The sequence below is a fragment of the Chamaea fasciata genome, unplaced genomic scaffold, assembly GCF_029207755.1.
Source record: "Chamaea fasciata isolate MVZ Bird 193981 ecotype frontalis unplaced genomic scaffold, bChaFas1.0.hap1 SCAF_3, whole genome shotgun sequence".
NCBI lineage: Eukaryota > Metazoa > Chordata > Aves > Passeriformes > Sylviidae > Chamaea > Chamaea fasciata.
In genome coordinates this window covers 88,569,187-88,594,610 of record NW_027094088.1, presented here as the reverse complement: position 1 = coordinate 88,594,610, position 25,424 = coordinate 88,569,187, and the positions used below count along the sequence as shown (strand labels likewise).

Genomic DNA, 25,424 nt, shown 5'->3' with positions numbered 1-25,424 from the left:
CCCACTTAGAAAGCTTTTTATATTTCAAGCTCTTGTACCTAATTTATCCTCAAACTCCCTATGAAATACGGACAGTAATTAAGTATGATTATGCTGCGTTTCCTAATTAGGAACCAAGTGGCATCGATGTTAAATATATTCCATAAGTTTATACAGTGAATCAAAAGCAGAAATTCCAACCTGACCCCAATGTTTGACTACAAGTTCTTGGGCATCTGGGAAGTTATCTAAAAGTTCATGGGGAGCTGATTTGGCTTTTCTTTATAAAGAACATTTACGGACATCAGGACTAAAAAAGATAAACTAGCATCACCATTAGCACCCCTTTGACATGCTGAAATTTGCCAGTCAAGTGATACAGAACCCCTATGGAATTGTCCTACTCTTTCCTGCATCCTAGCCATCCACTAAAAAGTTCACCCCTCCACAAACAAATTGCAAAAAATGGAGAAGTTTAAACATATGTAGCATAAGAACAAATGCAAAATGCTTTCTTTTATTCCCACTAATTATTACAGTAGCCTTTTTCTTTCTTTTTTTTTTTGGCGTACTTATGAAAGTAAATACTAAGAGGTTTGAAACAGAAAGAGGAATCCACTCACAGAAGCACAGCTTAAGCATCACTTTCTGCATTGAACATTGGGTCAAAGATATCATTAGCATAATTGCAGAACAGCCAGTGAAGCTTTCAAAAATCTGAGTAACAGCATAAAGGGCAGGTACATTATTTATAAATTAATTTCCCCTGGCCCTGAAGAGAATAATCATAAAGGGCTCATTTTCCTCTTCTTTATTCAATTGTATAATTTAAACTATCAGTTTACAAAGCACATAAAGTTTCAGTTGGGTCCAATAGAAATAGCAATCATTGCTTGCTCTCTTGGACTTTTACTCCCTGGTTTCTATTATTCCATTAGTAGGTGTTAAAGCCAACCGGTGTTTCCAGACGAGCTTTATACGTAAACTCTTTCACATCTCACTTTGCTGAATTCTGGGAGATTGTTGTCTGATTCACACATCAGTCACATGTATCACGAAGATGAACGCAGAAAATTTTCTTCCTCAAGAGTAGGAAAAACAGCATATCTAACATCTCATTAAAGTGCAGAAATGAAAAAAATCATTTTTCATAGAAGAAACGGCCATCCTATTTTCTACAATTCTGTGGGTTTTTTTTAAACAAAGTTATGAATTAGCCATTTGTTAAAGAAATGAACAATCAGGAAAAAAGTTTTGGGACATTTGGATCCAAATTTGTTAAATGAGGTATTTCAAACAGTTTAAGACAGATGAATGACTGAGTTACAAGGTTAAGTTAAAGAGACAAATTTAAAGTATGGTTCTTATTTTTAACAGCATATCCTAGACAAATTATTCCAGTTATGTTATTGTACGATACAATAAATGATGAAAAGAAAAATTAATTTTGATAGCATTATTAGTCTCACTTCTATGAAGACATCAGCTTCCTCTATTAAGCCACACCAGTTAGAGGCCAAAGGAGCTGAGGATACATGTTATTAAACACCAAAACACAAGCTAAGCATCTTCAAACTCAGTTCCTCAAAGTCTTCACTCCCTGTATGGTCAGCCTAGTGATGAGAGATTTAAATTACACATAACACAAACAGATCTGCTTTCTTTAGGGATAGTGAAAGAGGAGAAGGTGGAGGAGGAGGGGAAGCAAGGTTGAGTTTCTAATGGGTATCACCTGATGATGGGATATATCCACACACCAATCCTGGCTTTCCCCTCCTCTTCTAGGAGAGTGGTTTCAGTCCTCTGGGGGGAGCTGGTGACACTGCTGCCACACAGCTCCTACCACTGGGTGCCTGTGTTCAAGTATGCAAAGGAGGGTGTTTACTTTTGCTGCTTACTAGCTGTTTTTAATGAAATGTGGAAGAGAAGACAGGAGTGTGGTGTTAGGGCATTCAGAGAAATCATCTCCTCTGGTTTTGATATTATTATATCAATGGCCTTTGTTTTTAAGGTCTAAAACATGGACATTCCAATTTCACTGTTGAGATCCCATTCATTATTTTCACTATCAATCTTTAAGACTGAAATGTTATCCATACTATTTTTCTCACATGAAAAACCTTTGCCCACAGTGAGACAGTGTAAGCAAGAAGCTCCTGACTTTTGTTAGGTACTCAATCCTTTTCTGTTCCTACTTAATTTCTTTCAGAGGTATCTAATACCTGTCAGAGGTAATTTTCAGCCTTACTTAAGACATACTTCTGAAGACAAACTTGTCATTAGCTTCAGAATGTTCTAATTAAACAGACAGGCATGAATTTCAGAAACAGTATGCTTTCTGACTGCCCTACATGTCAGAAATCCATCTGCAGCCCCTGGAGGGACCTCACACTGGAGGGGGAAGTGTGTGTGAAGAGTCCTCCCACTAAGGGGGAAGGAACAGCAGAGACAACAGGTGAAGAACTGATCATGCCTCCCACTCCCCACCCGCCTCCTGCCATTAGGGGCAGGAGGAAGAGAATTCTGGTGTGAAGTTGAGCCCAAGAAGAAGGATTAGTGTGTTTTTAAAATTTGCTTTTTATTTCTCACTATCCTACTCTGATTTGACTGGTAATAAATTGAACTGATGTCCCCAAGTCAAGCCTGTTTTGCTCATGACAGTAACTGCTAAGTGATCTCTCCCTGTCCTAATCCAGGAGCCTTTTGTTGTATTTTCTCTTCCAGCTGAGGGTCAACCCTGTGAACACAACAGTGTATAGACTAAGGCAATGGATGAGGTGGAAAATGGGTGGGGAAGAGTTTCTGTGGACAATAAAACTCTCCTTCTCTTCACACAAATATACAGTGAGGAACTGCTCCCCCACTGAAAAAATCGAAAGTGTTACAAAAATAGGAGTAAGTTTCACTTCAATAATTTTAAGAATGACACTTTGTGCTTATGAGTATGTCTCCCGAATTTCTCTCTTCTCAAAAACCTTGTAATTTAGGCACAACCATTTCACTAAGACTCACCACTGGCCAATGGCAGTACCATGAAAATGTACAAATTATTCTAATTAAGTTACCCAATAATGCTAACAATTAGTTATTTAGATCACTGCTGTTTGATAACTGACTATAGTTTTTCTGATAAAACCGTAAAACATAGGAGATCTTCGGATAGAGCAACCACAGGCTAAGCAGGTCTGATATTGGTTAACAAAATATGAAAATAATTAGAAAAAATATTCTCCACACCCTGTTTTTTTTGGCACAGAACTGCAGGAAAATTAGTCTGTGTAGATAATGCCAAGCTGGATAGATTTGAATGCTACTTCCAAAATGAGGTATGGAGTTTATGACAACCATCTGCTGAGCTCTCTACCCAATCCTGTAAGTGAAACTAAAATATTCATTAAAACAGTTTCCTTGCAATACTGGAAAATTTAACAATAAATATGTTACCTACACTTGAACATTATGTCTGCCTTCTCTTTATAAATTGTTGGTGACAAAACAAGACTTTTGTACACACAAGATCAAATCTACCCTTTTCCTTGCAGTTTTCTAGAACACTGAAAGCCATAGACACCAAAATGGAGAGGAAGACAGAGTTAGCTCTAAAATTGTAGCTACAGTCCTGACCTCTTTCTGATTTATCTGATCTTGAAAGAAACAAAACTTTCTAAGTTTCCTTTTCTTCCTTTATTCCAAAGTTTTCTTGAGCACAAGTTCTTCTCTTGGCAATAATTCACGACCTATGAAGGCTTAAATGGTACAAGCTCATCTGCTTGATTTCTGAACTCCAGGTCTACTGTAGTGCTGTGAAAGGCTCTGCATTATATATCACACATGCCTGGCACACAATTACAGGATCAGGTGTCTCATAAAATGCACCTGTTGCTGTTGCTGTCTTCAAACTGCAAGAAGAGCAAATTACAAAGAGGAAACACCACAGCTGAAGCCACAGCCTCCCTGCTTGAGCTTCTGCCTCACCAGTCTGAGATCAGCTAGGTCAATGGAATTCAGAACCAATTTTCTAGATATGAGCTAGAATATTCTAGATATGTGAATCATCAATTCATATACTAGGATATGAGTAGAACATTGTGGAGGAGTGAAGGCACATACTGCTCTTTCTCTTGTGGTAATACAACCTGCAGGTAAGAATTTAATATCCCCTAAGTGCAGGACTACTCTCTGAATATGTGTTTTAATCTCAGGATTTAATGTTTAACAACCTTTGCTTGAAGTTAATTCTTGTCCTTATCAATTAGAATTTATTGAAATTCCTTGATAAGAGAATTCCTGTACTTTGGTTTATGCTTTCATGGTTTTTTATATAGTTATATTCAATAATGAGGCCAGAGGCTCATTAAGCCTCAGCTTAAGGGTACCAAAATTCCTGGCTTCATCATCTTTTCAGAGCCTCTTTTTCTTTTCATTTGTGGAATATTTGCAGTTTTTCTAAGCTTGAAATATAGCAAGTAGGATAATGAAATACCTGTCTGTATTTCTGGACTAGTATACAACTCTCACAGTTCTCCACAAGCAACTGGGGGTGAAAATCTCCCAATGTGGTGCAGCTACAGAATACAAATATGAGTTAATATTTGTCATTCTAAAATGATAAAGAAGAAGTTAGATTTCTTTTAATTTTGTCTAAGTAGTTTAATAATTATGATGATGGTCAATGAATTAAAATGTATTTAAGAATTGCCAGAGAATACAGTGAAGTTACTCACTGACAAGAGAGAACTGCATATCCCTACAGTTCATCCTTGCAAATACTTGACTCAGCACTCCCCAAGGGATTTCACAGCTGCCAACAGTGTTGTGACAACACTGTAAATAAGAAGTTTAGGATGACTTCCATATGTTCTCTGTAGTCTTAAATGCTAGATTTAAGAATTTTGTATTATTCTAAAATGCTAAAAAATATTAATATATATTTAGAGAAGTATACAATAAATATTGAAAAAGATAAAACTGAGGTTTACAAAAAATAATGAAATAATTTCACCATGTATATCCTGAATAAGGAGCTGTAGTACAACAAACCTCACCCCACCACCGCCCATGCCCCCAACCCAAGTAGCAGATGGCAGTCCATTAAACTAGCCAGAGTGAGGCTGAGCAGGTGAAAGAAAATATTCTACTCAACAGGTAGGGAATTTCTGGAACTTTTCTTCACAGAAACACACAGAGGCACATAGTATCCGTGGATTAAAAATGAGATAAGGCCATAACCAACTGCTACAATTTGGAGTTGTCATTAATAACTGTCTGCTGAAATCTGCACTGGCTTATTTCTTTAGGATGCTGACAAAAATTCAAAACAGTACTGCTTGTAACTGAGCACAGCAATTATTTTTAACTTCCATCTCCTTTGCTACTTCAACAAAAGCATTACTAGTAAAAGCAATTTCACAAGCTACAGACAAAAACAATACAGTACATTTATTATCTGTAATGTTGATTTTGCCATATACTATTTTAATAGTTCTTTTACAAGGCACACAGATTGTTTTCAAAAGAACAGTCAGCACTGGCCTGGGGATAGAGATTACCTGCATTAAGCTTCCATCATTAAATCTCACAAAGTTATAATTGGCATGTTTGTATGCTGAGTGTTTTCCTATTAATGGGACTACTCAAAGAAAAAAAAAATTCACAGCAATTAAAACCAGGAAAAACTCCAGCTTTCTACGAGGCTTTTCTTCTTGAACGTTGGAACTGCCTATCATGCCTTCAGTACTTTCCATTTCAAGCATTATGCTTTATCCTTCAGAGGGTTTTCTACTACTTCCCTTGACTTTTTTGCAATGAGCTCAATTACTAGGAACACTGATGTGTTCTAAAAGCTTACGTAGCACTGAGAAGAAAGAAAAAGTTACAAAATACCGTATTTCTACACTTTTCCAGATGAACAAAAGAAAAAATTGCATTGGCCTTGAAAACAAAAAGCAATTAACAAGTGAAATTTGGCATTGGGATTTTTTTAGTGATAAATTATGTGTTCACAGCTAAAATAAACTTTTCCATTTTAAATTGCCTTGCAGTTTACTTGCTGAAACTACATCCAAAAGTATATGGGTACCTGGCTAATCCTTGCCAGTTTAATCACTGAAATTCTGGCTTTGCAATTTTGTCTTTTGGTATTTACATTTTAAAGCACTATCATCAATATACCTGTAGTACAAATTCAGTTAATAGAAAATTAAGTAAAACCTATTTTACTTCATTTATCTTCAATATATATGTATATGTACAAAGGTAAATATAAACCGAACATTGATCCCTCACTTCTGAGGATGATACATGTCAATCCATAATCCTTGACCAAAGTGTGCTCATTTCTAAGTTGGATTCTGTATGTTACTGAGGGTCTGAGGAATTGAAAAACTGAAGCAAATCTTGAGAGCTAGCAAACCTCAAGAACAAACATGAATGAAAACACAATCTCAGCTTGATGAGAGTGACAAGAGTGTGGTTCAGCTGTTTTCAAATTATGTGACAGTGCTGAAGGACCACTCTAGAGAATTATTATTATTAATATTGCCTTACTCAATACATCCCAAGCACATCAGACATAAAAGTCACAGCATAAAAGACAGAAAATGTAAACTTCATTGTGACAGAAAAAATTTTCACTTGGGAAACGTTTTCAAGGTTTTTTTTATTCCCAGCTGGTTTGAGAATATTCTAAGTTATCAGAAACTTCTTATGATACTATCTATTGTGGATGTTTTTAATATCTCTCACAGTAAAAACTGTGGAAGTAATCAAGCTGCTGACATTTTCTTTCCACTTTTACTACAGCTTTTATTTGATTTAAACATAAATAGAGATACCTAAGCCATCCAGAAAAGATTAAAATGCCTTTTCTTTTTTTTGTGAGTCTGTGTACCTCTTGGTTGTTTTGGTCATCAGTTTTGCACAATAATGTCCCCTTGTTTTATGCAATGTTTTCAATATTTTAGAATTGATTCGCTTTTTCTGTATTAATGCAGGGATTATTCCTTGTAAATGGGGCTCTTGATATTGACTCCTTCCAGCTTGGTCATGGACAGATTGCCATAAAAGAAGATGCTAAAAAAGGTTAATTCAAAAAGTGGAATGATGAGAGTTGCTGAAAGAAGTAGATTTCGCTCAGATATCCCCGAGAGCTCCCTCCACCAGGCAATGCCTCCTGGTACCCATCACACACATTTGGGAATGAAAGTTGAGGGTGCTTTGTCCTGAGACTATTTTGGAAACATGGCTGTTGTGAACAACACACGAATGACATATGTGATTGTCATGACAGGTAAAAGAATTAAAAAAGAAAGGCCTCATAAAATCAGGCCAGCTCTATTAAATTAATAGCTAGGCTGTCATCTCCTCCAAGTGTAGTCAAGCAATTTGCAAGTTCCCATGCAAAAAACAATCTTGGTATGAAAGGTTCGTTAACACAACAACCTATTCTTGGGTTGAAAAAATAAGTGCATCTGTGTAAACAGTAAGATTTGTTCCATGAGAACCCATAAAGAAAAATGTAAACAACCTGAATCTTAGCACATAGACACAAATCACCCTCTGACCAAAAAATGAAGTAGTAAGAAAACTACCAGCCAATAGGTGTTGCACATGAGGTGTGTGAAAATTGTATAAAGTAAGTTATGTGTATAAAGGATTGGCTTTTAGTGGATGAAAATAATGGAGTCTCAGCTAACTTATTAGAATATGTGATTATGAACAGCCACTATGAAAACCTCTGTATCACAGAAAACACTGTCAATGCATATTTATCCCATGGTGGCACATTTAGGTCATACCTCTGCCAAAGCAGGGAACAGGATGAATTCCTGCAATATCCTGTTCAGAAGACCAAGTTTGCTTGATTTTAAGCCTGTGTTGAGTAAGTGAGGGTAACAAGTCAAAGAAGGCTCCAGAAAGTGTCTCAATACTTTTTGACAAGGCAGTCTAAGGGAGTTCAGGTAAATCATTAAGATGTCACAAGGCACAGAAAATGTTTTGGGTGCAGAATTGTATGCAGATATGTTATTCCCGATTTAGAACACATCTATAGAAAAACTTTGCTCTCTACCTGTAACTGATTCACTTCTGTCTCCTTTCCTGTGTAGTCAAGATTTGAGATTCTTGGATGGAAATCACTATAACCTTTTTAATTAGTAGAATCAGCTACATAACATTACAAAGGTAACTCTACTCACAGTATAATTAATAAAATGAATAAACTATCTTAGGCTTTTAACTTCAAATGCTCCCCCACCTACCAATAACTTCTAATCATCTTGTTTAATTTATGTGATGTGAAGTATCAGGGTCACACACAACTTGGAGGCAACTCAGTTTCACGTTTATTAGCAGGTCACAGACCTGGGAGCACGGACACAGAGAAGTCGTCCGTCAACAAACTAAATCTTACCTTGAAGCAAACAGCAAAGTGACGAAGTGCTGAATATACTCTGAATGTGTTTTGTGTGGCAGAGACCACACTTTCTCAGATATATTCTGTGCAGAACTCTGTGTCCAAATAGATTAAAAAATCTGGCTCCATATCTCAGTTCACGAGACTCTGCAAAGATCTTTTGAGATCAAGAAGCAATGGCAGATTTCACCAATCCAAGTACTAACTCACGGCTGCGTCACATCTCAGTGAAATCTTCAGCCCAAAACAGGACATACGAACACCTTTGTTGCCTTTCTTAATGAATAACACTTTCTTGGCAAGTTCTGCAGAAATTACTTATTTCAGTAGCTCAACTGGCTTTTAAGTCTGCATCATCTAGTACAAAAACCCAGATCTGGACATTCACTACCTGAGAATGCTACCCATAAACCATAATTTTTTGAAAATCATTTAAGTAACAAAATGAAAATGATCCTTTATTAATGAAGGCTGCACTAGTACACTTCACTTAATCAGGACACATATAATTAGGAAATCTGGTTAATTAGGACTTTTCCTAGGAAGCTGAATTAAACCAAATGAGTTTTGACTGGCAAGGGACAATGGTTAATTGGGATGATAATTCCACTTAATTGGCGTGCCTGCAGGCAGTTAAGTGGTCTGTGAGGCTCAGAGGCTAATAACAGCCTTTCTTTCCTCAAAAGACCTGTGCCTGTCCAAAATCAATAAACCAAAATGGTTTTAATGCCCCCATGTACACATTAAGCAACACTCAAAAGTTCACTCTATTCAAGAGGTCATCATCGTAGAACTTTAAGGGAAATGGGGAGTGCTAAATTTTCTCCATATATGTTTCAACTATGAGAAAGAAAAAACCTAAATGTTTTCCTTGGTGCTGAAATACTTTACTGTTGAAATTTCTCTATCATAAAAGCCCCAAGGGCACAGTCCCACACCCTTGGTCAGTTTCCTGTTCCACATCCTTTCTCAGTGCACTGGCTGCTGTGTTTGGGATCCTTCCCAGCCACCAGCCCCTGTCCTACCCAGAACACTTCTTGACTGCAAGCCTGACTCAAGTGCCTTGACTATTTGGATCATAAGGCAGCAGAATGAATTTATTACCACTACACAATGGTATTTGGGACAGCTAAAATGCACAAAACAGAATTTTCATCTCCAAAAGTTAAAGTTTTGCTTTTCCTTAAGGAAAATAGTATTTTTAAGCTCCCTTGACCAAGAAATGAGTTCTCATATAGCTTTAAGACATCTTGACACTCTGTATTCCTTCAACTGAATTTTTTTCTTTAAAGTTTCTGACATATAGATGTTACAGCTGCATTAGCCTCATTTATTTAAGAAAATAGGTAAAAATAAATTTTTTCTAATTTTTCCCTGATTATATCAGAGTGAAATGCTTAATTTAAAGTAATAAAAAAGATAAAGACTTAATGGTAAGTTAGATAAGCATTAGTATAAATTTCAGCTTTTCCTGGAGCTTGGAAACAAACAATGGGGAGTCAGAGAGAAAAACAGTAAAGAAAATCACCAAATATCTGATGCACTGTAATGTGCATGCATCACAATGAAGAAAGTAATGAAATTATATAGAGTAAATGTTCAATATTTAATCAGTTAGACTCTATTTAAACAGATAATCTTTAATTTGATTCACTAATTACCCAGTGCTGATACAAAACCTCACAATACCGACATCTGTACATATCCCTGTACATGAAGGGAGATATTAGTTTTGCAATATTCATTTAATTTGGACAATTCTGTACTGACCAGCCATGATCTACAAGATGTTTCCTACATCTCCTTGGAAAGTGCAGTCGTACAATGAGTCAGTGTATTAGTATGCCACTGTCTGGTTCTGCCAGTTCAAGATCTAAGTATTTTTAAAAAGGATTCATATCGACTGTGATGGAGTTTGGGGGGACATGCATATGGGAACAGATTTATATTTGCTTTCCTATAAAGTACCTAATTTCTTTGCAGGGAGTGAAGAAATAGGAATCTTTTCCGATCCCCAGGAACACAAACTTCATGCAAATGAAACGTCATTAGCAGCACTCTCAGGTATTTCTTGAGGATATAATCTCCAAATCAAGCCTTCTAACTGGAAAAGAGATGGTTCAGTTGTTCAGTAATTTATACTTATGGCCTTGCAATGTTTAAATTCAACTAGCAATTTTACAAAAGGAGAATATACCTAAGCAAACCCTACCAAAGTAACAAGAAAAATAAGTGTTTTCTATTAAAATACATGCTTCATGGCAATATCAAGCTCCATCTTTTTTAACTTAACCTTGAAGAAAATAAATTACTTCTATGATTTTAATTCAACAAGTAAATAAAATATTCAACAACTCCAGAAAAAGTCTCAGCCCTAAGATATCTAATGCCTGGCAGGGGATCTTGTCTCCATCTGCAGATCTATTCTTCATAATGTTGACTGCTCCTCTGAGCATGGTTAGATCTCTTCAAAGCATGACGAAATTATTGTAAAAGAGCCTTCACTTCTGTGCTGTTTATCAGTGCTATGAAATCTGCCCATGGACACACATCTTTATTTCTTATTCATACACATAAAACCCTTTCTTGCTATACACAGCTCATGGCAAAGATCCAACACAAACAAAAGCAAGTCTTCTACTTCCCTGCAACATAAACCCATGGTCTCAGTATGTTAACACTGTTACTGGAGGAATTTGTACCCAGTGGAACTCTGCACTTAACCAATTGCAACAAAAAATTTGGTATGATCCTAGGTAAAAACGTAAGTTAGTTATTTTCTGCTTTCTCCAGTTTATCTTAGTTCTCACACACTCCAAGTAGCTTTAAACTGCATTATATTGCTTGAAATTGCCTAATTTTCTTATTATTTTCCCCAGACTTAACAAAGAAGTCAGAATTACTGTTGCAAAAATGGAGTAAGACTTCACTGAGAAGTGAAAGACCCCTATGGAGGGTCTGGGCAAGAATAAATATATACAAAAACAAAACAAAGATGACCAGTGCACTTCTGAAAAGACCTTGTAATCAAACTGTCATTCCCAGGAGCAGGAGTCCCAGCTGAATCAGTCCCAGGAGTCTGAAAAAGTCAGGCATACTAACAGACAAGAGAGTGCATCTCTTGTTCTCCAAAGTAATTTAATATTGATCTCTATGGAAAGAAATAAAAATTTCAATTCAGTATCTTTTTCTCTGAGTCATCTGGTATTTTCTACTTTTTGTTTGATCTTTTCTGTCAACTGTGCTTATTCTTGACTCTTCAGCACCCCTGCATTTCTAACCCTCTCCCAAAAAGCCCTGACTTCACTCAAGAAAGTTTGACAACTACTGTTTGTTTTTGTTTTAGCTTTTTGTTTTGTATGGATATTTTACAGCTAGGGCCAGTTATTTCTCGACCAACATGCATGAAATGATGATAGTGTCATGCTGGTCCTTACAATATCTTTGCACTTATTGTGATATTTTACATAGTTCTTTTTAACAGCACTGAGCAAAAATTCAAGTGGGAAATCCAACCCTAGCTGGCGTGTCAATCTCTGCAAAATTAAAGCTATTAATATTTTATCAAAAGTGTGACCATGCTGCAATAATTAATCATGAATTCTCTTTGAAATAAAGAACACGCACATCAATATATTAATGGCAATTTGTAATTTTTTGTGGCATTTACCAGTTATTGCATAAGTCCCCCTAGAAAATGCTTCCATCACATTTAAAATGAAAAATACATAAATAAACAATATAAAAATTATTGTTTTTTCACACACTTTGGAATTAGTTTTTCATAACTAAAATAATATAAATATTCATGGTACTCTTATTTAAAAGCTACTTTTCCTGAAAATCTAAATTTCAGGAAAAATTCAAGGCATCTAAATTTCTCACAGATGCTGCAACCATGGATAGTACTTTTCCACTGCAATTCATAAGTTTTTGTTAATTAATTTAAATTAGTTTAATTTTCATTATATATTCCCCTTGTTTTTCTTTAACTTTCCCATTCTGCTATTTTTATTTTCTCCATTCTTTTCTCCTTTATATGTGGTCTCACCTAAGATGGAACAAACACCAGCTTGGAGGAGCTAAGAGAGAACTCACTGGTAGGATCTAGGAACTGGCACACTGTGTAAAGGTATCCACAAAAAAGGGCAGAGAAGATCCTTTTTTAAGCACTGTCTCATGGGGGGAAGAGGAGATAGGAGATTGACCATTTACTGCAAGGACAGTGCTCACAGGAGTAGAATCAGGTTCTCCAGTAACAGGAATTAGAGTTTTATTCACGCAAAGGATGGAGTATTGGTGTGCATGTGTCACATGTGCACATGCATATGTCACATGTGCATTTCAACTGTGCAAGAAAACAAAATATTCCTTCTGCTTCTACTACACAGGAAAAAAAAATGTACAATGGGACTGACTTTCTCTTGGGGATATCTGCTAGATATCATAACATGCAACTGCAAAAAAACTATACTGTTGCTAAAAGAAGCCAGGTTGTAATTGCCGTTGAAGAGCATCCTACAGGCAACCCTCATAACCTAAACGCCAAAGACATTTAAAAAGTGGCACTGGGCAATAGGATATTTAGGTTAAATGCCTCTTTCAGAAAAAAAACAATGTAAAAATGACAATAAGAGGGATGTATAAGTATTTTCCCTTAATGCAGGTGACTGAATATGAAAGCAAAACACATCAGGAGAAATGAGAGTGATCAGTGCAATTAAGGGCAATTAACTTGGTAATACAATATGATTACTCCCTTCAATTCTCCTCTATCCCATTCGAAAAAAATAGGCCAGGGGTATGTTTCTAGATGAAACTGTAAAGGCTGTTACAGAAAACAGTGAGACAGACATTTAACTCATGTTCTTGTTCTGTATTTGCACTGAAAATGGAGGTTTTTCTAGATAGGAAGATTTACCTTGCTAGTAGAATGGGACATGAGACAACTTCCACAGTATATTATCATTTCCAGATCAGGCACCTCACCTGAACTTTTTATCAGTTAATGGCTAGATTTAAACTCTATAATAAATCACCAGTGATTATAATGAATGATTTGCAAACTGGTACTGTGGTATAGTTATTTTCTTTTTTTTTTTTTGGTTTTTTGGGGGGGTTTTTTTTGGTTTTTTTTTTTTTTTGAGGGATATAAAATTACAGAGCAATGACCTCAGAAATCGCTTTCTAGCTCAATAGTATTAAATATTCTTAATATTTGGACAATTATATCAAATCCTTATTTTTGTATGCTCTTTAAACTTGTGGGTGGTAAAAATGTGAGGGCTAGATTACTGTGACAAATCTGTGTGGCTCTTCTGACAAGAGGGTAAGGATTCAAGAGTTGACAGGGCAGTCAAACAGGAAAAGAAAAAAAAAGGTCTTGTGAAATGAGGCCTAATAACAATATTCTGTTTACTGAAGAACATGTTTGAGGAAACATCTAATTTCTTTGACACTCTCCCCCTGGAGACCCAAAGGGAGAACAAGGACAAGGACAAGAAGGTGCTTGTCCTTGTGGGAAAGACACAGAACTACTGACTAAATCCTGAATACAGGAGTAAAAAATCCTGAATACAGGAGTAAAAAATACCAGCTTGGAAAAGAGACAGCTTCCTACCACTGACGATAACTAAAGCTAAGCAGGCATATGATGAACTCCAGATCACCTGGAGCACTTGAAGTGAGAATTGATATCCTTCTGAAACATATATTTAGTAGCTTTTAGGAAAAATACTACTGCCTGTGTAGGCTGTGACTCAAAGGAAATAGTCAAACTTCCATTTTCAGAATCCGTGCATTTTCAAGTTCTCTCTTGATTTTCTCTTTGGAAGTTCTGTGGATACAGAACTCCCATCATGCTCTGTAAATACCTAAAGAAGATGTGTGTAAGTCGCTTAGAAGGGTCAAGAAGCTTTTCTGACTCCAATACAATACTGGGTAGATGCAGTATTTCCTATCCTTTTAACTACTTTCCCTAGAAATACTTGTGAGCCACAAAAAACCTGCTATCCTTAGACAGTAAACCAGTTAGTTTATACCAGCAGAGAAAAACCTTTCAGGTGCAATTCATAACACTTTATCCCTGTACACAGCATGAAAACTGTCAGATTTAGTAACAAAAAGGGATTTTCCTCCCTTCCTGATTCTCAGCCTCTAATCAGACTGGTTGGAAATATTGATTTTTCCATACATAAAAGTCCTCAGCTGCTCATTCAGGTAGTTCTCCTTATCTGCTGTGGGTGCCAGGCAGTATCAGAGCAATTGTGCAGAGCAGCTGGATAAACCTAAGAGCAGGATGCACAACTAAAACTGGTGGTCTTGGTGTAAGGGTAGCTGGAAGAAATCTAACAGGCCAACTTTATAGAATAATGGACCACATTGTATTATAGCCATATACTTCCCAGTAAGTACAGAGCTATGTATCATTGCATGAAATTCAATACATACACTATAATAATATAATATACACAAAATCAACATAGATTCTCTGTTCCTGCTGGCCTTAAACTACACAAAATCACTTCTAGCTCAGAACTGATTACAAAGCTGAAGTACAAGTTGAGATTTAATTGATATACCATATAAATAGACTTCAAATATGTCTGGATCCAGTAATTTAAATAAAAACAGTCTAGGGTTTGACAGAAAATGAGATACATTCAGATTTTGTTTGTTTCCAATTTTAATACTAAGGATATGACTCAGCTGTTAGTCTAAAATGTGACATAGAAGAAATTATTTTTAAGTGATATTGCAGTGCATGATTGCACTACAAAACAAAACAGGCTTTTTCAATCTAGCAGAAAGTACGATTTTTGACCATGCAAAAAGTTGAGCTCTGAGTGGAGACTGATTAACTAAATTAAAGAAGTCTTTAAACATACTGCAACATATTCACACTGTCTGGGAGACAGATGGAGATGGAAAAACCACATTTTGTGCAGATATGCAATAGCGTATCAGGGACTCATCCCGTTGTATGACATGAATTACCCACTGCACCACACAATATGTGGCAGTCAAGCAGTCTGTCAGGATTCCCATTCCCAGCACAAACATTTTTTTCAGAGCTCTGTATCACCTCGGTCTTTTAAGTGCACCTGCCTTCAGCCTGTTATGCCAACTCCTGCTCTGGATGCAGCTCATTTTACAGACTCACATAAATCTATTAAGTGCTTTTCAAAGCAAAATACAAGTGTAGACCAGCCAATACCCAAGGCACAATCTGTTTTTCTGATGTGTTTATAGGCAGAAATCTCAATCCAAATCAGAGCAAAATCTTTGTTTAATTTAGCATCAGTTTCTTTCACTTATTTTTAACTGATCAGTTTAAGGGTAATGACTGGGAAGAGATAACAGTTGTTTATCCTGTGATTTGCCATGATGTTACACATGAAATTCCCTTTTTTAACATTGAGGGAATTCTCTTAGCTCTTCTGAGACAATAGCTGTGGTTTCCCAAACCCACTGTAACTACAGTGATTTTACAGCTCTTGGTTGTTTTTCTCTGTCTGGTTTAACTCAAGTGACCCATGTGTGTTTGGCACCTAAGGAAATTCTAAGAGCTAGGGACTCATGACTAGATTAAAACAACTCAGGAATATGTTCTTAGTACAAGGTGTTATTTGTTCACTTCCCCAAAAGTAACAACGATGATGAAAACAGTAACAAATTATGAATATGAATTTTCAAATAATGAAAACAACAGACATCTACCAAATCTTACTCTAAAAGTGACCTTTCTTTTTTTCCTCTGCAAAGTTCTCGCTGACCTTTTGAAGCCCATATTGGTTGGAAAAAACACCAGCTTTTGCCTGTGTTTTTCTGACAGTTGTTCCACTGAGAGCTCTTGGAGTATATGTCTATTGATCATGTCTAATCAGAATCTTAGAGCCCAAGTTTAACTACTGTTCAGTGTCTTATTTCTGAATTTTACAGTTTATAGAAGTAAATCAACAATCAAAGGAAAATCCTGAAAACAAGGACTTTTCCATCCTTTTCAGTTCCTTCTTATACTGATCTCCTCAGGCTTAACTCCATGGTAAGTGTTCATTATGAACAGAAGTGTTGAGTATGTACCTCAATCAGAAATAGCCACAGATCCTGCTGAGCTCTGCTTTCAAGAATTTCTCACTTCCTCCAATCTGGCTCTAAAAACTCTGATTTTTCAACAGTGCTGTAACTGAGTTGTTACTCACTGGGTCATTCACAAGTTACGCCAACATGGAAATAACACAGCAGTTGAGTTGGTATCCAACAGACACAAACCGTGTTCTAGCATGTCAAAAGGAGGGAGCTCAAATGTCTTTCTGTGTTTAGTAAGCAAGAAGTGAAAAAAGAAACTGCATGCATCAGAGTTTTCAAACAGCTGAGAGAAAATGCAAGCAAGGAGGTGGGTAGTTGTACTCAATTAATTTAAATATGGAACATTAGTCATCTCTTAAGCATACTTTTGTCGACTCCTGCATCTATCCTCAGCCTTCCCATCTGAATGAGCTCCTGCCTCTACTAGCTAGTGATATTCTGTGCCATCATTCCCAACTGTGTCCCATTTACAGCCTTGGGACTACTTCACTCCTCTTTCTGCATAATAACCTTCAGTCAGCTCTGAACAAACTTGATCACGAATCTCTAGAGTCATCATATGACTCTTCAGAAAGATTAGGCTTTCTAAAGACTTTCTTTCAAAAAAAGACTCACGTACCTATGAGAATTTCCTTCTGTTTTAATCCAAGTCACAGTTTTCCTTTGCAGTCAATGACATAAGGGCAGCCCTGGAGTGCCTCCTCTCCTATTAAAAGCCTTTTCCAGTTTCACATGGTTTATCTGAAAGTTTTGTCTCTCACCTTGGTGCTTCCAAAGTGTGTAAACTTAGAAGGCAGGCAGGTTTATAAAATGCGTCCTAATTATCAGCATTTTTTGCATGCTGGTATAAGTGGGCTGATGGCTGGGAATGTACTTTGGGATACCACTCTCACACAGAAGTCTCCTCATCTGCTAAATGGCTACAGATTTTGCTACAGGGTCTAAGTATCACACCACCTGTGCAGGTCTCACCCAAAAGAGCCTGCTGTGTTGGAATGAAATAATCTACTATCAAGATGCAAATCTCCATCTTCAAATTTTGATACACAAAGCAGGTTTGACACACAAAGAAGTTTCACACATCATCTTACTGTCTTGGAGAAGTACATTCCTCAGATGAATGTATTTTTATGCTTCATGCAGATTATTATTAAACAAGTTTATGTCATATGGCTTGGCACACAGCAAATGAGACATCCATCTCCAAACATCTCATCCATGGAGATCAAAATTCTCATCAGCCAGACCAAAAGTTGTCAAATGCTAAAACAGAGCACTTTGTTGATTAGCAATTCTCTCTTGGTTACAGGAGAAAGAATATTAAAAATAGTTGGACTGTTATTATAGTTTTCTGAGGGGAAGAATTTATTGAGTGATTAAAAAATCTGGTCTGCTCATTGTATTTATAAATGTTATTAAAATTTTGAATAGTGAAGTGATAGTATTTCAATTAAATTATTCAAAGCAATATAATCTAAAGGTTATTGTGGAGAATTGCTGAAAGGTCTCATTATACTCTATTACTAGAAATAAAACTGGCAGAAAAAAATTGAGTGCTGATAAATGCAAAGAAATGCTATGAAAATAATTAAACTGAAGTATTGATAAACATCAAAATACTGAAAGTAAATAGCTCTTAATTAGTTATTATCATTCAAAAAAGATGTCCTGGATTTTTCACAAATGCGATTAAAAACCACCAAATCAGTGTAAGCAGGATGAATGGTAAATAGCACTAGAAAAAGCTCTGACACTGAACCACAAAATAACAGAAGATCCATTCCATTACTGGACTTCTTCTTGACTACCAAGATGAGCTACTCTGTGCCATCCTGGCCATCCCAGCCCAACAGAAACACGAAAGAGGAAAGATAAGGAAGAGAAAGAAAGATAGTCAGAAGTATGTCCCAGAAAACCAGAGCTACCTCTGCTTCTGTGCAATAAAAGTTGGGGGCTAGAAAAGAAACAAATCCAGAACAACATGAGTGAGGATGAGAGTGAAATTATCCTCTACTTTTAACCATGCATGAAGATGAGGGCACTTACAAACTCTTCAGAAACTGCTTTAAAACTAACTAGAGGAAGTGGAATTTATGGTTTTATTTTTGTCTTTACACTCAGTGCATAACTGAACTGTCAAACTGATTACAATCTTAAGTTTTTCTGTGGCCAAAAGCTTAAATAAGGTTTTTAAAAAGAGCCTTTGATGAACTCAGGGCAGAGAAGTACAAATTACCACGGGGTATAAGGCAAGATGGTCTTGGATGCAGCCTTGAAAAAATTGACTTTTTGACTGCTGGAAACTAAAAGAACACAACTGAGGTAAGATTACTCTGCATTTTTGCTTTTTCTTTCATGCTTTCCTAAGTGATCGTAACTCAGCATCCTCAGAATTGACTACACTGACTTTTGCTACATTAAAAAAATTATAATGTTTATTAATACTACCGAAACCTTTTTTCTTCCTTTATTTTTAAAAATATAGAAAAGAAATCAAAACAACCCTCAACACACTGCAGGGTCTGCAGTATGGTTTTCAGTGTGAATGACAGTACAAATTTTTTTTATTTATTTGTGCTTTCACAAATGAATTAAACCTTAAAAATCCCATTGTCGCTTTGCTGATATATGTGAAACATAGAGATAAGTAACCTGCAAGTTAATTTGGTTAAGCCAATAACCAACTCCTTGAAAGAGCCAAAATAAGTAGCTCTTGTCTCCTTGCTTTCAGTCTTATTTTTTAAACCAGATATTGTCCTTTTCTTTCCTCATATTGATGTCTTGGGGGGAAAAAAAAAAAAAGATACTAATATATGTGATGGGAACACTTAACAACATCTTGCACTTTTTTTTTTTTTTTCATCATGACTACAAAGTAATTCCTTGCATGCAAACCAATTATTTAAAATATACTTTCCATGTCTACTTTTATACAGAACCACATGGAATTTTGTTTTCAAACTGTAAAGCTGCAGACTTTTCACTGGGTCAAACAAACAACCTTTACTGTTCAGTTGATTTACCAAATTTGTACTCACACAGAGAGCTTTAAATGAAATGCCACATGTGCAGGAGGGCCTAGTGGTTCACCTTGCTAAGGTGAACAGTCTAATGTGCAATACCACAGCAAACTTCTTGCTACATATTACAGACCAGCAAGTAAGAAACAAGAAGCAATACTGTGGAATTCAAATTTTTCTGTATGAACTTTATCATCTGCAAAATATCATCTGCAAAATAATTTTTTTCTGATCTGCCACTGGTGAAAAATCCGCCCTAGGAAAAGGAAGCAAGGCAAGCCTAAAATTGCTGATGGATACAGACTCACCAAGCAAGCTGTAAGTATTTCTTCAAACTACAGTCACATCTCAATAGCACGCTGAGCTTAATGGTCAGTGTGAAATCCCTGCTCAGGTTCATGTCTCTGGCTGATCTGAAAGGGCTGGCTCTGACAGTAAGGCTGTGCCTCTTATATTGATTCCTTTGTGCGTCAGAAAGAGATCAGCAAGGAATTGCTTTCACAGACTGAATAAGTCTTGGAATATCTAAAGATATTCTTAATCCACTCAGAGTGGGAATATCAAGCTTTAAAGCACACAAGATGTGGCTAAGTATTTATATTGCCTTGAAGCAGCTGGGAGCTAAGCCTGTGAAAAAGATACTGTTAGTCTACCATGTCAACACAAGACCCACTCTTCATGACACAAATATGAGGACATTTGAGGAATTATGTGCTCTTTGTATTGCTATCTATTTTATAGCTTTGCAGCAGAAAGAACCAGCAGTCTATACTGTATATTAACAACTATATAAAAAAATTCAGTCAGATGAAAAATAATGGAGTTTAATTTTCAGTTGAAAAATTGAAACATTTTTAGTGTACATCTCCACTCCTAAATGTTCACTTTCAGAGGAAGATTTAGGATTATTTTTATCAAGCTTGAAATAACTGGTTTAAACAACACAAGTGCTGCTCAATCAGCCAGTATTCGTTATTAGGAAAAACTTCAGCATCTATGAAAAGTCAAGAACCACAGTCCACAAGTTGTGATGACTCTTGTGAGCACACTGATGTTTGAATGTATTCATTACAATTTGATTTGTTAAGCTAAGTTTAGGGACAAAAGCTGCGAAGAGCTAAAGTGCTATGACATTTTAGGCCTTGACAGAATCTCTGAATTTTATTTCCTTGATTATCAAAACTTGTGTGTGAAATTGCCAGACATGTTGCACACTGGGAAAAAACAGAACCCAGACAGAACAGCTAAGACAGCTGCTAAAATTTTTCCTTATCACAGTTTTAAAATAATTACTGTACTAATTATTTATTATTGAAAGTATTTTTGCAGAATGTGCAAGTGTAAATTATTTACTTTGACAGGCATAAAAGATGAATTTTAGAGATGCAGCTGTGCTGCTGCTCAGAGTCACATTTAGGGAAATATTTTGCCTGTTGAGGTTCTTTGAAAAAGGAAAAAGAGATTGGCATCCCCCCACCCACAGTATATCTTATTTGGAAACAAACGTAAGATTACAAAACCATGGAGTATGAAATGGTATGTAAACAGAGATTTCATATTACACTGTAGCACAAAAGAAATTCAGATGGCTAACAAAAACCATGCAAAACAGATGTCATATACCTAAAACTGACAGAATTGTTACTGCGTGCTGTATGCACACAGATTATCTGTTACTTTGGTCTGTACTAGACAGGAGCTCCTACATATACTATAAGTGTATGTTTGAGGTAAGATAATTTCTTTTGCAGTATTTGATGGAGAAAGACCTTCAAACATCTTAACCCTACCTTAAGATGTTTTAACTGTTCCCACTGAAACAAACTGACCTCAAAAAAGTTTGTTTTCAATTTCCCATAGATCTCAATTTTTTCATAAATAGTTCTGGTATAAGTAACTTGCAGTGCGAAATTAGTAAATTTTCATTTCACTGAAAGGCTCTTCTTTCTTAGTGATTTTTCATCTTTAGCTAGATCAGTGAGAACAGATAATATTCTTAAACTATTGGTAAGAATATTCTTTTAATCAGTGGTATAGAGCAAGGAGAGATAAAAGGATTTTTGAAGTTAAACAGTCAGTAAGATATTTATACACTTACAAGGAACTCTGGAAGACATTGTAGCCTGAATTAAAAAAAACACATAAAACACTGCATCCACCTGTTGCCTCACCACAATGATTTCTAGTAACAGAACCTGATATGATCTGATCTGACCTGATAAATACCCTCAGAAAAGTGTACAGGCAGATGTTCACTGGTGATTGCCCATCAACTGGACTGCATTATATGACCATGTGTTTATTCCCAGCCTGTGAGCGGTGCTAATATGCCTCAATTTAAAGCTGATACAAGTGGCTAGGATAATGTATGCAAATATGTTGGACAGCAGTTTTAAAGTGGTTATTGGTTCAAATTCTGATCATCTGACCGCACAGTTGTAAACAATCTGTTTAAAGTGGTCGTGTCACCACAGCTGCAATCTGCCCTCTACATAATAGCTCCCTATTACAGAGCACTCATACATAAAACGAATGATCAGTATCTGTTTCCCTCATTCTCCCAAGGGATGCTAACCATATCAAATAAAAATGCTTTGCTTAAAGGGATAAAAATCTGAATCAGAAAAAGATTTTGCATGCGTTAGAAAGCACAGAACTCCTAAAGGCGATATAGCTCCTGACTACATGGAAATGTAAAGCTTCTTTGAAAATTATATTTGTATGTTTGGATATAAATCGAAATTATATAATACTATTTAACAAGAGTGATGTAGGATTTCACTGGTCATTAATAGTGAAAAAACTTGACTGCATTTATTAGCTATGAACCTTTACAAATCAGTAGATTTTAAAGGTTGAAAAGCTTCAAGGCTCTTCTCTCCTGTCTCCCCCTCTACTTTGCTGACCCTGCATCCCATTCAGAGGCAGACATCTAACATCAGCCTTAGGTTTGTCACACAGAGTCCCTGGCAATTTAGGATCAGAAGTCCTTGGCTGTCAGATACCTATGGATTTTATCATATCTGTGCTGGCCACAAAGGTGAATCTACAAAACACATCCTCCTCCTAGGCATCCCTACTGTTTGTTTTTCCAGTAATGTTAGCATCCATTCCAAATGTGATTGCTAAATGTGATTGTGTAAAACCTTGACGTGGGGAGCACATTCTGATTTTCATTTTTACTAGGTGGACAGAAAAATAATGGAGCAGGACTGTTATTTGTTTGTTGTGTTTCAAGACTCTGAGATTAATCCTATCTACTTAATCATGAGTCTTTTGATCTGTCATATTTCAATTATATGCAAATTTTCATACTAAGTAAACATCAACTCAATGGAACACAATATCTAGATTGGATATGACACCCCACAAAGCCTTAATTTTGAATAAACCCCACCAAAGAACGAGCAAAGTCAGTTACAGAATAAATCTTATCAACCAGTTAGCAACGTCCTGCTGGTACCACCCACACAGACCTCAATCCACTGGCAAAATGGAAGCTGCAGACAGCAAAGAAACAGCTTGGCCGTGGAAGTGCGTCAGCTGCCAAGGGCGGCAGACACTGGGATTCAGTCAAGCACTGAAACATCTGCTGGAAGGAGCCCAATGTACCAACCTGAGAATGCGCTGCAGCTTTGAAATGTGTTACCTGGTGGGACAGACAGCGGTTTTTAACTCTGGCTTGGAGGTAAAGTCTTCACTAGTAAAAATATGGATTTACCTATTATTGAGTAAGGTTGAAGGTGAAAATGAAATAATCACGTTTAAATCAAAAGTAGTTCTTCATGAAAACTTTGCTTCAGCTAATAAATGTTACTTTTTTTTCTCAGTCCTCTTCTCCATTTATATCTGCTTTTATCTTATTATGTTTTCTGGGCATTTATCTTAAAATTCAGTCTCATTAAAACTTCTGAATAAGGTATAAAAACATTATTCCATTTCACTGACATGATCAGTGCAATTTCTGAGGGCAATATTTCATGTAATCTTCACAAAATTCATAAGCAATGTGAAAACTCATTTGAATAGTTTATTACATCCTTGATTTGGTATAAATAAAACTGTTATATTCTACTGTTTTATCCTTGTCATGCAATCCCAGTATTCATCACTGCAATAAATTAAGTCTTATAAACAACAAAACACCATAAACAAATTCAAGAGATGCTGCAAATAGGCAACAAAAAGGAAATTATCTAGTGCAGTCTCTCTGAGTGCAAAACCCTTGAAACATGTTGCAACCAGTCAGTTAATAATTGCTTTGTAAATCTGAAATGAAGCGGAGGGGATAAAACTAACAAACAAGTCATAAAGTACAATTGTTACTTGTTTGGAGTGATTATGATTCCCTGTAGGGAAGAGGGGCACAAAAAGGCAGGTTAATGTTCAAGGATCACCTCTGCCAAGCTCATGAATGAGCATCACAATGAAGAGGAAGTGAGGCAAAAATGACAGGAGGCTTATACGGATGAACAAGGAGCTCCTGGACAAACTCATAAAGAAAGCCAACAGAGGTGGACACAAGAACAGGTTGCCTGGGAGGAATACAGAAATTGTTCAAGCAGCCAGGGATCATGTTAGGAAAGCTAAAGCCCTGACAGAATTAAAATTGGCCAGGGCAACAGGAAAAGTACATCAGTGATAAAGGGAAGACCAGGGAAAATGTGGGCCCTCTCTGGAGCAAAACAGGAGACCTGGCTACCCAGGACATGGAGAAGAAGGCTGAGGTAATCAACGACTTCTTTGCCTTGGTCTTCACAGACAAGTGCTCCTGCCACAATGCCCATGCTGCAGAAGGCAAAGGTGGAAACTGGGGGAATGAAGAACTGCCCACTAAAGGAGAGGATCAGACTCGAGAACATCTAAGGAACATGAAGGTGCACAAGTCCATGGGACTTCACGAGATGCATCTGCTCATTCTGAGGCAACAGGCTGAGGAAGTGGCTAAGCCACCACCCATCGTATTTGAGAAGTCATGTCAGTCCACTGAAGCTCCCACTGACTGGAAAAGGGGAAAAGTAACCCCCACTTTTAAAAAAGAGAAATAAGGAAGATGCTGGAAATTGCAGCTCTTTCAGCCTCACCTCAGGTAAGAAAGGTCATGGAAACAAATCCTCCTGGAAGCTTTGCAAAGACATGTAAAATGAGGAGGTGAATGGTGACAGATAATTCGGCTTCACTAATGGCAATTCATGCCTGATAAATTTGGTGGCCTTCTCTGACAAGGTCTGTTACTGACACTGTGAACCATGTTCAAAATATCATAACAAACAACCTGTCTTTATATTTCCACCAGTGTAGCTATTATACTTGTGCTGGAAAATACATATTATCTTTATAAATAAATAAAGTATTACACAAAATACATGCCTGCAGAGATGCTTGAATATTACAACAAATTTTAATACTATTCCCCAAACCCACTGATCTCTGTCCCTTATTAACTCAGGCTGAACAGAACACAATGGATGTTAAAAATCCAGGTGCCATCATCCTTGCACCATGCTAGAATGCAGGAGCTCTCTTCCAGAATGAAAAGGACATAAGAAGGTAACTTTGAACAGGAACCTCTTACAGAAAAAAACCCTGAAGTTTTGGAAAGTCATGAACAACTGGAAATAGTGTTATCCAAATGACAAAGACTGGAAAATTTTGTAATTTGCCCTGTTATCATTTTAAGCTATAGCAACCAGACTTTCTAGAAACATGTTACTTAATGATAGATTTTCTTCCACTGTAATGGCATGGCAGACCTTCACCATTAGCTTGCAGCCAAAATGTCATTCCATGACATGCTGCCAAGCATTACAATATTGACCTAATTTGTCCCTTGTATTTATGTTCAACATAAAGTCAGAAATCATGAAAAAGAAAATGCTTTCTTGTCTCACAGTTATTTCAAAGAATTTTAAATGGTATTTCAT

The 25,424-nt window shown here is 36.5% G+C and overlaps 1 protein-coding gene and 1 long non-coding RNA gene across 8 annotated transcripts in view; one reads left to right on the top strand and one right to left on the bottom strand.

The window, feature by feature from the left end:
• The window catches only part of KHDRBS2 (KH RNA binding domain containing, signal transduction associated 2), a 350,066-nt gene that overhangs the window by 158,393 nt on the left and 166,249 nt on the right, over positions 1-25,424 (bottom strand). The window lies entirely within an intron of this gene.
• Positions 3,923-11,492, top strand: LOC136287823 (uncharacterized). Its single transcript, XR_010720361.1, has 3 exons — positions 3,923-4,121; positions 10,376-10,456; positions 11,272-11,492. It is a non-coding gene; the product is annotated as an uncharacterized lncRNA (long non-coding RNA).